Source organism: Gekko japonicus, unplaced genomic scaffold (genome assembly GCF_001447785.1).
Source record: "Gekko japonicus isolate JY-2015 unplaced genomic scaffold, Gekko_japonicus_V1.1 scaffold520, whole genome shotgun sequence".
NCBI classification, from domain to species: domain Eukaryota; kingdom Metazoa; phylum Chordata; class Lepidosauria; order Squamata; family Gekkonidae; genus Gekko; species Gekko japonicus.
The window spans coordinates 311,818-323,686 of NW_015169188.1; the positions used below are offsets into that span (position 1 = coordinate 311,818).

The window sequence follows — 11,869 nt, forward strand, 5'->3', positions numbered from 1 at the left end:
GGGTCAGGACCCATGGGCTGGGAAACACAGTTTTAAAAAGTGCACTGTTGGGTTGCATGGGAAAATGGTGAAATGCAGCAGTCTGTTCTACATCAATTGAATGTGCCCTAGAATACTTGGAACTGAATGCACTGCACAGAATACCCATGCAAGCCATTTACAAAGCTTGAAAACCAGTGACTTGGGCTATGAAAGTGGCAGTGTGTCAGGCTAGGTTCTGAATCTGTTAGGTGGCAACAATGCAGTCTGCCACCACAAAAATGTCTTTTTCATTCAAACCTTTGACTTCTTCTTTTAATAGAGGTTAACATTCTGTAGTAGCCAAATGGCTGTGACAACCAAAACCTGATGCTTGTTTACTCTTTTTTTCAGCCATTGTTTCAACAACCCATTACTATAGGTATAAACGGCACTCACTTCATAGCCTAGTTTGCAGAAACTCTGGAAGAATTTTGAAGTCATATGTTTGTTTTCCTTCTTTTCTTCCCCTACCCCGTATCAGTCTGAGTATTTGGCTATGGTTGTCAAGCTACTCATTCTGCAAAACTATCTCTTGTCTGTATATTATCTGTAGGATATTATACATGCTCCTCTGAATCTTAGGAAAGCAAAGACATCACCGTAGGATGAACTGTTCTCATCATGCTTCTCTAGTCCTCCAAAGTGCAAAAGAGAAGAATGCCCCTGTCATTAAGGGAAGTGGGCCTTTGTAGTCAAGCTGTTCCTATTGCACAGAGAAGAAAGAGGATAAAGGCTAGCGGACGTTACCTGTAGTCCAGCTCTTCTCTCATTTATTGATTAGAAAATGATAAATTCCTAACTTTTTTGCCGTAAGTACTGAAGTTAACATTCAGTCAAATTTTAAATTAATTCAAAACGTTGACCATAATAAAAGCAAACCTCAAAATGACAATCCTATAAAACGTCTTAAAAGTAGATGAATATGCAGAGGCCAGACCTGGATGCTAATAGGTGATTTAGCCTCCCCAAGAACCTGTGGCACCATCCCCGAGGATGCCATTCATCCAGCGTCCCATATAGGAGGACCCTATACTGTTGCATTCACTGAAGGGAATCTTACATTGCTGTTGCTCAAACAAAAATTGAATGCTTGGAGAAATGTGAGTTTTCTCCTGCAAGTGAAGCTCATGGAACTACTGCTGTGTGGATAGCAGTTAATTTATTTATTTTCAATGTTTATATGCTGCCTTACTGCCTGATCAGGGCCACCAAGGCAATTTAAACAAGCATAAAAGAAACATATCATAAAACCAATTTACAACCTGGCAAAAAAAATGCATACATAAAACAGAAAATGGCAAATTAAAACCTAAAGCAGAAAGGAGGGATCATTGAAGAAGAAGGCAGACACCCCCCCCCAGATAAAAAGTCCTCACCCACTGGCATAAGATAGTGATAGAAATGGACAAACAAATATCCCTGGGGAGGGAGTTCCATAGCTTTGGTGCCATGACTAGGGATGGGTTCACACTGGTTCACAAACTAAAGTTCCTCATGAATTTTGGGCAGTTCATGGCTCACAAAGCAATGTTTGCAAACAGAAGAGCTACCACAAACTTCCATGAATTTTGATGCAGTTTGTGAAGAGCAGAAAGCAGGGGATTAAATGGCTCTGAGCTATTTAAACGCTTGCTTTCTGCTCCCCATCACTCAGCTGTTTTTCATGAAAAGCTGCAGCAAGCAGCCATTTTGGAGCCATTTCATCCCCCACTTTCTGCTCCCCACCAAAAGTGGCAGGGAGCAGAAAGCAGGGGTTTAAATGGCTTATGAACCAATGCAGTTCACGAACCAGTGTATAAGTTTGTGGTTCGGTTTGTGGTTCAGCTACAAACCACACACTGAACTGCAAAAATGTGGTTTGTGCCCATCCCTAGCCATGACAGCAAAGGCCCTCTTTTGGGTTGCCACCTGTCTAGTCTCAGATGAGTTGCCATGACACGGGAAACCTCATTGGTTCCCACAGAAGCAGGGTGAGCAGGCATCCTCTTAAAATGGGGAAGAAAAAATGAAAAAGGTAAAAGCTATTATCTCCCCTGCGGCTGTGTCTTGCTTCTTATGATCATCTTCCCCTTTGCCCTCTCTGATTTTTGTCTTGCTGTGCTCTATCTCTTTGCAATGCTAGAGCACACTTACCCTGATAGAGGAAGAAAGACAAGCAGGCTTTCTCTAGAGTGCTGTTCCTTCCTCCTTTGCCACTCAATTAGAGTTTGCCTACTGTCATCTTTAGTCTTACTGGCAATCTTCTCTTCAGTAGACTTTGTGATGAATGTAATAAAGATCAGCATTCTCCTGATTATACTCAAGAGAAGTTTTGGATAATGCTTAAGTTTTTAATGCTTCATACAGAACTATAAACCATTGGGAAAGGTTACAGGCTCATTCCAGCTAGGACAAAATAGGCTCTCCTATCCTGCTGTCACATTTAAAATAAGTCTAGGCCTCATGGTCAGAAAAATATTCTGGAAAAGCTGAAGGCTAATGGGAAAATGACTTTTGTCAGGCAAGGGTAGGGTTTTTAGTGGAAGTGGTTATCTCCCCACATATATTTTGTGCATGTATCTTATGTTTTTTTGTTTTTGTTTTTTTGCCTTCTTTCTCCAGAGCCAAAGTGTTCCAGACTAAATCCATGTAAAATAAGCACACATTTCAGCAGGTTTACAACAAATACATTCAACTTTTTGGGGAGTAAAACTGTTCCTTCATGCACAGCTTGGCATTTTTTTGGCACAGTATGTTGAGACTTGCCTGTCCTAAAGAGCCATCAAGCAAGTAACTACTATGTGCATATCAAGGGAATTGCTTCATGGTTGTTGAACCAGCTGAACTGGTTCCTTTGCACTGTCAAAATGATACAAAGAAGCTGGTTAATGAAGTCAAATATGGTGAATATTTCTTCATTCTTACCTATCCAGTTAACTAGATGATAGTGTTGCAAAAGTAAAGCACCTACGTTGGGCCAAAAGCAGTTCTGTGTTCTGTTCCGTGTAGTGCTGTGTAAACGGCCAAGTCCTCCATCTGTATATCTGCAGTTCAGAACCTGCATTGCTTTATTTGAACCCTTAAAAAAGAGGAAACAGAAATGAACAAGAATCTGTTTTTTTCATTACTGTACTTTAGATTAGCACTGAAGCTATAGATTTGATTCTTTCAACTTGTGTTTCATGAACACCTTTAGAAACAGAAGTAAAGAATTTAAGGCTAATGGTCTGGTGACATCACTGGATTTAAGAAAAATGTGTTTAGGATTGCACTGTACAGCTGTGAAAGAGCAAGTAAATTCCATCTCATGAGCTGGTTTCTAAAAAGTTAGAACTGTTTTCTCACAAGGAATGGCTAGAGAATTTAAAGGTGATGGCCAGGTCTGCAGATGGTATTAGAAGGCTGAAGAGAACACTCCAGACTGCATTGTATACTGCATGGAACTAAGTTCACACAATCCCATTCCCATAAGAATTAAAAGCAATCAACATGTGCAGCAAAAACAAATTGTACTATTTTTCCTAGGGCTGTACTGTTAAGTTGGTTACTTAACAAAGAGTCAGAGAGTGATTTCAGCAAAAGATCAGCTTTATTCAGCTTGTAACTCAACTCCAAACAGATCAACATGAATAGCCAGAACAGCTTTTTCATTAAAGCTGTTCCCTTTTTAACTCTCACGGCTAACGTAGCCACACCTACTATACAATTATCAACCAATAAGGTTGTATGCATAAGGACCAATCACGGACGTTCCCGCTCAGGGAGCTTGCTGACCAGTGATTGGTTGGTTCTTCCTGGGCTAGCAATGTGATTGGATGGATTTGGATCCTAGCCCAGGACGAAGCTTTACATGGCAAGTCAATTATGTAGTTCACATATCGTTATGCATTCAATGGCAGCTATTGAATACATTACATGTACCATTCAAATTGCCAGTGAGGTTCTAATATGTTTGAGCCCCCTGGGAGGTGGGAACATGAAATTCCCTCATTAAAAATTTACATGTCCAGAAGCAAGATTCTAGGCTAGCCTTCCTGATATGCTAACCTTCTATGCATAGGGAGTTTCCCCCTTTCCCAAGAGATCATGCAAACATATTTGAATAGTACATCCCACAAAATACTGCATCATGTGATTCTGTTTATGCATATTTTGACTGTTAGAGCAGAATATGCAGAGAGCATTTTCTCACATAAGATGTACTATTGCTGATGTTGAATAGAGTAGACAGCGTTTGACTTTTCATAGTCAAAACATTTGTGCCTAATTTTTTATCATTCTGTTCAAAATAAATGTTACAGTACTTTGCTTGCTTGCTTGTAGACCAATGTCTTTTGAAGTGCAGTAAATTAAGGTTCAGGCTAAAAGGAGTGCAGATGTTTTGAATTACTCATATGATACGGTTCAGGAGATTTAGAGGAAGGGGGATATATAGCAATCTCCAAATTCATTCTATCTAGTTATATAATTGAATTTTTTTCACATTCTTACTTCACTGTACTATAAATTCCATAAAGACCTTAGTTTTGTGGTGGTATGTGTCATCTAGACTTGTAGTCTGGATGTCTTATTATATATTAAACGAAGTTTTTATTGATAATGCATCTATATTATTTTTGTAAGCTCAAAGAATGGATATGTCTTTAGTGCCCAACCGCTTAATCTTCAGGGGACCTTTCTGGTACTGAATTGAAAGAAATTGCATAATTCTAGTAAATGAAGCAGTAAGAAGACTGCTTCTGGATCTCCGTGATCAAGGTAGCTAAACCTACGTTGTATCTAAAGATGACAGCTCTGGCTTGGAAAATTCCTGGACATTGGGGGTGATGCCTGGGGAGGAGAGGGAGCTCATTAAGGTTGTGATATCATAGAATCCATCCTAAGAAGCTGCCATTTTCTCCAGGGGACCTGATCTTTGTAATCTGGAGATGAGATCCGCGCCCACTAGTCTATCTTAGTAGAAAACTTACAGAAGGCACCTTTGTTCCACCCCTCAGTTCCAAAAGATGTTTTACTTTCCATCTAAAATTGCCACATCCACAAAGATGTTTGTTGTACCCAAGACCATGCTGTCCTGAAATAGATCGTTCTCTCCTGTAGCCTAGAAAAGGAAATGAGTTCTATGTCTCTGGCACTGGTGACAAAAATGAAGCAGATTCCCATCAGATTATGTTTACAGAGGCTTCCAGCTACACGAGAGGGACAAACTCAAAACTGGTAGTTTATCATGTCTTCCAAGTACACAGAATTGTGTATGGAACTTGGCAGAATCCGACACTTGGCACAGAATCCTGATAAGTCATTGCTTTTTTTTTTTTTTTTAGCCTTTACAGCTGCAAAGATATGCTTGAAAACTTGCAGGCAGTATCTGTTAAGTGCTGGAGTACTGAGGATAGGAAATGCTGCACAGTTTATAGCACTACAAGTCCTTCTCCCGTACCCTCCCTTCAGTTTGCATCATCTCTCCATTGCTTGCTTAGTCCATGAGGATCATAGGAAGAAGACCTATGCCTTCCTGTCTGCAGAAACTTATCCAAGGCCCCGTTCACACGGCGAATTTGCCTCGCAGGAGGGACGGCTTGCCTGCAGATTAAAGCTACGTGATCATACCTGAACATCTGGGAAACATTGCACTCCCGTCTCTAACCCGCAGCTTCAGCCCGAAGATGCGAATTTAAAAGCTACCGGGATCCATGTACTAGTTTCCCGATAATGCATGGCGCGTGCGGGTGTCTGATCAGGAAGAGGTGGTAGCCCATCGCAGCCATCGCAGCCATTGCCCGTTGGCGTCCCATGCATGTGCACAAACGCCTTGCTGCTATGTTACCTCGCATGGTGTGATCGGCTGCTGGAGGCATGGGCATGGAGCCTCCGGGGAAGGTGAGATCGTGCTACCGCGCGTCTTTTTGCTCCGGCTCAAAAAGCCTCCCGTCCCCTGCAGATTACCCTGCTCGTGTGACCGGGGCCTAAGGAAGGCAGAGGCTATTTAGTAGAGTTGCCAGCCTCCAGGAGGGGCCTGGAGCTCTCCTGGAATTATAACTGGTCTCCAGATTAGAGGGATCAATTCCCCTGGAGAAAATGGCTACTTTGGAGGGTGGACTGTACAGTGTTATATACTGCTGAGGTCCCTCCTCTCCCCAAACCCTCTCCTTCCGAGGCTCTTCCCCCCTCAAGTCTCTGGGAATTTTCCAACACAGAGTTGACAACTCTACTATTTAGCTGGTTTTCACATCTAAGTGTGTGACTTAGATTCTATACTTTCCTTCTGTGTGCATAACTCTCCATGCATAATGGAAACAGTTCTCTGCTGCAGAGCATGTTACTGTGGTGCTGTGCCCTTTCTGCTCCTTGAAAGGTGCTGTTCTGGAATCAATGGAAGTACCCAGTACCAGAAGAATACACTCTTCAATGGACAGTCATCTCTACGATGGAGTACAGCACTGTGCAGGCAGAAGCAAGGTTAAAGGGTCCAGGCCTTGGGGGGCATTATTGTGGTTACAGCATCAATATTATACCAAGGTTCAGATTACTTCTGAGCCACAAAGTTCTCTGAATAATGTTAGGCTAATTCTCTCTTTCGCCTTACCTATCTCACAGGGTTGTTATAAAATGCAGGGAAGAACCATATCCTGAGTTCCTTGAAGGAAGAGCAAGATAGAAATGGATGGATGAATTTACAAGTTCTCTTTCCTGTTTTAAAAGAACTAAATATTCAAAATGTATTTGGAAATAACAGCATCATTTACACTACTTGCATAACATGCTTTGTTTTTACTATAATTTTAGCACAATTTGGTGTAGATAAATACCTCCCCTGCAAAAATGTGATGTTACAAATAAGTGGAAGTGAAAATAGTTGGCTTAATTTAAAAAGAAGCAGCAGCAAAGACTATCTTTCTGATAATCAACAGTAGAGGCTAGGCACTGAGAAGGGGGGACCTGTTAATCTTCTATCATCCACCAGCTGCCCAGCAAAAAAGCCCTCTTTTGTGTTGTGTTCAGTGGTCTGAGTTAGTCATTTAACACCTGCAGGCAAAAACGCAGCACAAGAACATGTGAAAATCGTTAGAGCAAAACTGTTCTGACGTCTCTGATTGGAAAAAGCAGAGACGCCATAAGAATGGAATTAGATTGAGTCAGCTGTAGTCTTATTGTACATAAACTATGAAGCTGAAACTGTTCAGGCCATCCATTACCGAGTGAACAAATTTGTTTGGATACAATTTTAACTTAAAGCAAAATCACTGCCTTGTTAATCTTTGGAGCAATTCAGAATAGTGATCTTTAAGAAAACATTTGTAACTAAAAAAAATCCTGTCACCAGTATAGGTTTGAATGTGGGCATCCTTAATTGTGCAGAACTGATGTGTAAAAACCTAAAAATTAAGCCATTTCTGATTTACAGTTGCACTCGTTTTGGCAGAAATGCAATTCTAGCACATTGTCACTTCCTGCAAGCATATAGCAGCTGTGAAGCAACTGCTGTATAGCAATTATAGATGTCTTAATCTTACAAATGGATTTCTGCAGGTGGAATCCCAGCAAAGTCTATGGAGGCATGTCCAGGTGTCATGGGATGAGATTATAGAAGGAGAATTGCTTGGTTTTTTTTTCTCATTTCCGCCTTCCAACATGCCTGTTAGAATGTTAAAAAAAATTACAACTATCAAATAAGTTTGTCTAAATAAAACAAGCTGTTATTATAGACTTCTAAGTGTTCAACCAACTAACTGTTATGTGGATTCTTGACTAGTTTGCCAGGGGGAGGGGTATACTCTTGGCTTGCGTTTAGAGCTTTAGCACTTCAGGCTCAGGTCTCTCCAGATTAGGGTTGCCAAATCGACTTACCTCTGCCGGCGGGGGACTTTGTGCTGGCTCCCGGCATACGCGCCGCATGCACATCACAGGGAAGTGACATCATGACGCCGGGCACGCTGCGGGCAGGGCACAGCCATTTGAGGGGAAAACATAGAGTTTTCCCCTCAAATGGCAGTGCCCTGCCCCCAGCGTGCCCGGCGTCATGACGTCACTTCCCTGTGACGTGCATGCGGGGGTGGGGTTTCCCCCGGGGCCCGATTCCGCGGGGGCGGAAATCGGGCCTCCAAAGCGGGGGGAAATCTCCCCCCCGGGGGGGATTTGGCAGCCCTACTCAAGATGTACCATATAAATCTTTTAAATAAAGTCCACCCCCCAATATTTTCCATCTGTCCACAGTTCTACCCCTGATTCCAAGGCCTACAAGTCTCTGCACTGTTTAGCAATGTTCCTACTTTCTCTTAGTTGGAAACACAGGGAAAGGGCTCAATGACACATATCCCTCCCTTTGTAATCTGCCCAGCAAAGGATGCTTTGGCAGAGCCCTCCCTTGTTAGACTCCGCAGCTGCTTAGTTCCCTGTAGTAGCCAAGACTGAAGGAACTGATCGTGACCATCAGACTCCATAACAAGGGCAGGAGCCTTGGAGCCCATTGCCTATGACTGTGTAGGAGTGAACTAGTGGGTGGGGCCAATGCTGCCTTGTTCAGTTGCCAGCCTGGTCCCTACTAAAAACCAGCCACTGATTAGGGAATCTAGGGCTATGGTCAGAGAACAGGCTTAGCGTGGTCCAGCCCTGCCCCTAAATAATCCAGGGTTTTTTGTAACTGAGAGTTTTGATCACACATCCCACCCTTAACCTGCTTCACAGCACGGTCATTCCGTAGTCAATGGATCAGATCACTGCTGTGCAGCAACCATGAAGTTGACAGGCAGCTTTTTAAATCATTTGTCTTCTGAGCATGCGTGTAAGCACATATTGGAAGCAACGCTTCAAACTCCTGGCAGGATGGCGGCAGCTGGTGGTCAAAGGGATTGCTGAAGGAGGCTGCTGGGATATGTAGCGCAGCATGGGGAATGTTTTTGAAACTGTGTGTTGGAGGTTTTCTTAAGAAAAAGACAGTCTTGAGAAGCTCCAGAGAGAGAGGTCTGTAAACTGTAAAAAATAAATGCACAAGCGGTACTTGAAGACCCTGGGGTGATTATGCACTTATGCACACATTTTTACCTGATCAAGAAAGGGGGGGCAGAAATGGACGGGAAGGTTCACAGGGAGGGGGGCAGAAGTGGATGGGAAGGTTCCCAACCAACTTGAGTTCGCAACGGGAGTTCAGAGATCTGGAAATGCGGGGTGAAAGCGCTGACATCTGTAAAGTCCAGACTTTCCCCAGTGCCTAATAACTCCAGTTCAAAGGCGGGTCAGAATGGGGTGTCAACAACTGGAGAATGGGAGGCAGACGTTGCTATCTGATCGTGCACTTTAAATCCGGAAAGGAACAGCAACAACATCGGGTCAAATTGCTCATCTGACCACAGCCTAGGTTATTCTAATGGGAAATGTCAGTACGTGGGGAAAAAACCAACAAGATGTTCTTCACTGATGTTGGGTTGCATCTGATGATATGGAACCACTAATCCTCATCAAAAGCTGATTCTTATTGCTGTACTTTTAGCAAAGTGGGAGAGAACAACTAAGTGACCATGTGGTGTGGTGGTTATGGTATTGGATGAGGAGTGGACAGGCCCAGGTTCAAATCCCTGCACAGTCACAAAGGTTAGTGGGTGACCTTGGGCCACTCTTAGTTACCCCAAAGAGGAGGGAAGAATTCTGTATGAGATCCTTGAAGGAAGGGAGCGGATAAAAATATGATAGCAGTGCTTCAGTAGGAGAAGGGAAACCAAAAAGCTGCTGACAAACAGAACAGTCACCTGAAACCACAGGAAAGGTAGGGTATGAATATTTTAATGAGCTTAATGAATGAACACAATCCTGTTTTTAGAAAAGTAATTGCAAAGGAAAACTGTCTCTGGGTTTTGGATTTTTTAGAAAGTTTTGATGAGCGTATGAATAATGAGATCTTTCAGAAGTTTCAGATGAAGGCAGTGTTACTTCACAAGTATCAGTCAAAATAAGTGGCTGAAGTTCAGTTTGGCCATAATGAGCCAATGGGAGGTTGTTCATGACAGGCACAGACTTTGTTGTACTCATGTGCTCCTTCCTTCCTTGTTTGCACAGCACATCAAGACCGAACAGAGAAGTCTTGTGCTAACTCCAATTAGTCACAGCATCCAACAGTAGGTATCGTAACTGAGGGTAGTTTCTGTCCCAGTAGCCAGTTTAGAATTCCAGTTTAGGAGGAAAGAAACGAACTTCAGTTACTTAAGGCACCTGTATTTGGACAGTGTGACTAACTGGAGTTCTTCAATCGTGGCCCACAGTGCAAGGCAAGAAGGAGCACATGAGCCTGGCAGTTAACCAGAGTCATGCCCAGTTTGTCCTGATGTATGAACTGAGCCTTCTGTTAATATGTAAACTTCGGCAAAGCAGGGTTTGAATTTACTGGGACTGTCATGTGAGCATGCACATTCCTACGCCTCCCTCTCCCATGGACTCAGGTTATCTCAACCCTTCTTCTTTTTCAACAAACTATAGTGTGCTGTTACATGCAAATTGCACAAACTGTGGTGTAAACAAGCCATAGTTTGCATGCAGGCAGGTACTACAGTCAACACTTTGAGTATTATTTGTAGTTCTGGTTTCCAGATAAACTGTAGTTTGCATAAACCGTTGCTCACATATAATGGCAAGCTATCATGCTTCATATGCTTTTCCAAATAGTTAAATAACAAATGATAAATAATAATAATAAATGATAAAATACAAGCTGAAATGCAAACTGTAGTGGAAAGTTTGATCATGTTGCAACCAACTTACGGTGACCCCTCATGAGGTTTTCAAGAGGTGTTCATAGGTGGTTTCCCATCCAAATACCAAACCTGGGCTGACCCTGCTTAGTGTCATGCTTGTGTCATCCTGGGATATCCAAGGAGCAAACTAGATAGTGACAAAAGATCTTGCAAAACAAGCTGATTCATCCAAATGAGTGCAGTGTGCTTTAATTTAAAAAGGTTTTAACTGTACTCATGTAAAGTTTTATTAATTTTAGCTTCAAGAGTAGATCTTGTTGTAATGGATTCCTTATTGCAATTTAACCTATTTATTCTATTGAACGTTAACCTCATTTTTAATTAGTTTTAATTGTGATCTCTGTTCATTCGTGTATTGCATTCTCTTCAGCCTACTGACACCTCTAGTTAGTTTCTATGTTGCCCAGTCTAAAAAGATGTAGCATAACTGAAAATTAGTTGAATCCAGTATAATAAAGGTTATGGAGTGGCTTCTGTAGACAGATATAAAGATTTTTCAGCTTGAAAAGAAGGAGAGTGGAGGATAAGGGAGTTATTTAAGGAGGAATAGTATGGGAAAAGTGAATCACATATTAGATTAGATGCCCCTTACTCCATGTATAAAGGTAAAAGCAATCACGTAGAAGGTGCAGTTTATTTATTTTGTAAATGTGTATGTGGATTTTCCAGAGACCTGCATGAGGTGCCTACAAACTATAAAATAATTTGACTTAATTATCTTCTTAGATGTGAGATGACAATTGGTTGAAGGTATCAACTTGATTAAATTTGGTCTCTCTTACAGAAAGGTTCTGTGAGTTAACATTGCAATCTGAGTCAGTGTGGTATAAAAGTTAGAGCAGCAGTTCCTGCCCTTTAATCCGCTACTGCTCCATACTCACCCAGATACAATGTTATGGGAGAGCTATGGTGGTCACAGTTGCAAGTTCATGATTTCTTTATTTCAGAGCTCTCCTTGGAAGCCTGTCTGAGAGCCAGACCACACGCGCACAGTTGTGCAGATCCAATTTAGTTATCAGGCACAGGGGAATCTGATTCAGATCAGGACTACAATGTGCGGGGATGAGGTTTAAAAGCCTTCCCAACCATGTGATTTTCCTGACCTGAAACAGCCCTTGGGGAGCTTT

The 11,869-nt window shown here is 42.2% G+C and overlaps 1 protein-coding gene across 1 annotated transcript in view; it reads left to right on the forward strand.

The window, feature by feature from the left end:
• The window catches only part of RDH10 (retinol dehydrogenase 10 (all-trans)), a 34,301-nt gene that overhangs the window by 15,949 nt on the left and 6,483 nt on the right, over positions 1-11,869 (forward strand). The gene's annotated exons all lie outside the window — the stretch shown is intronic.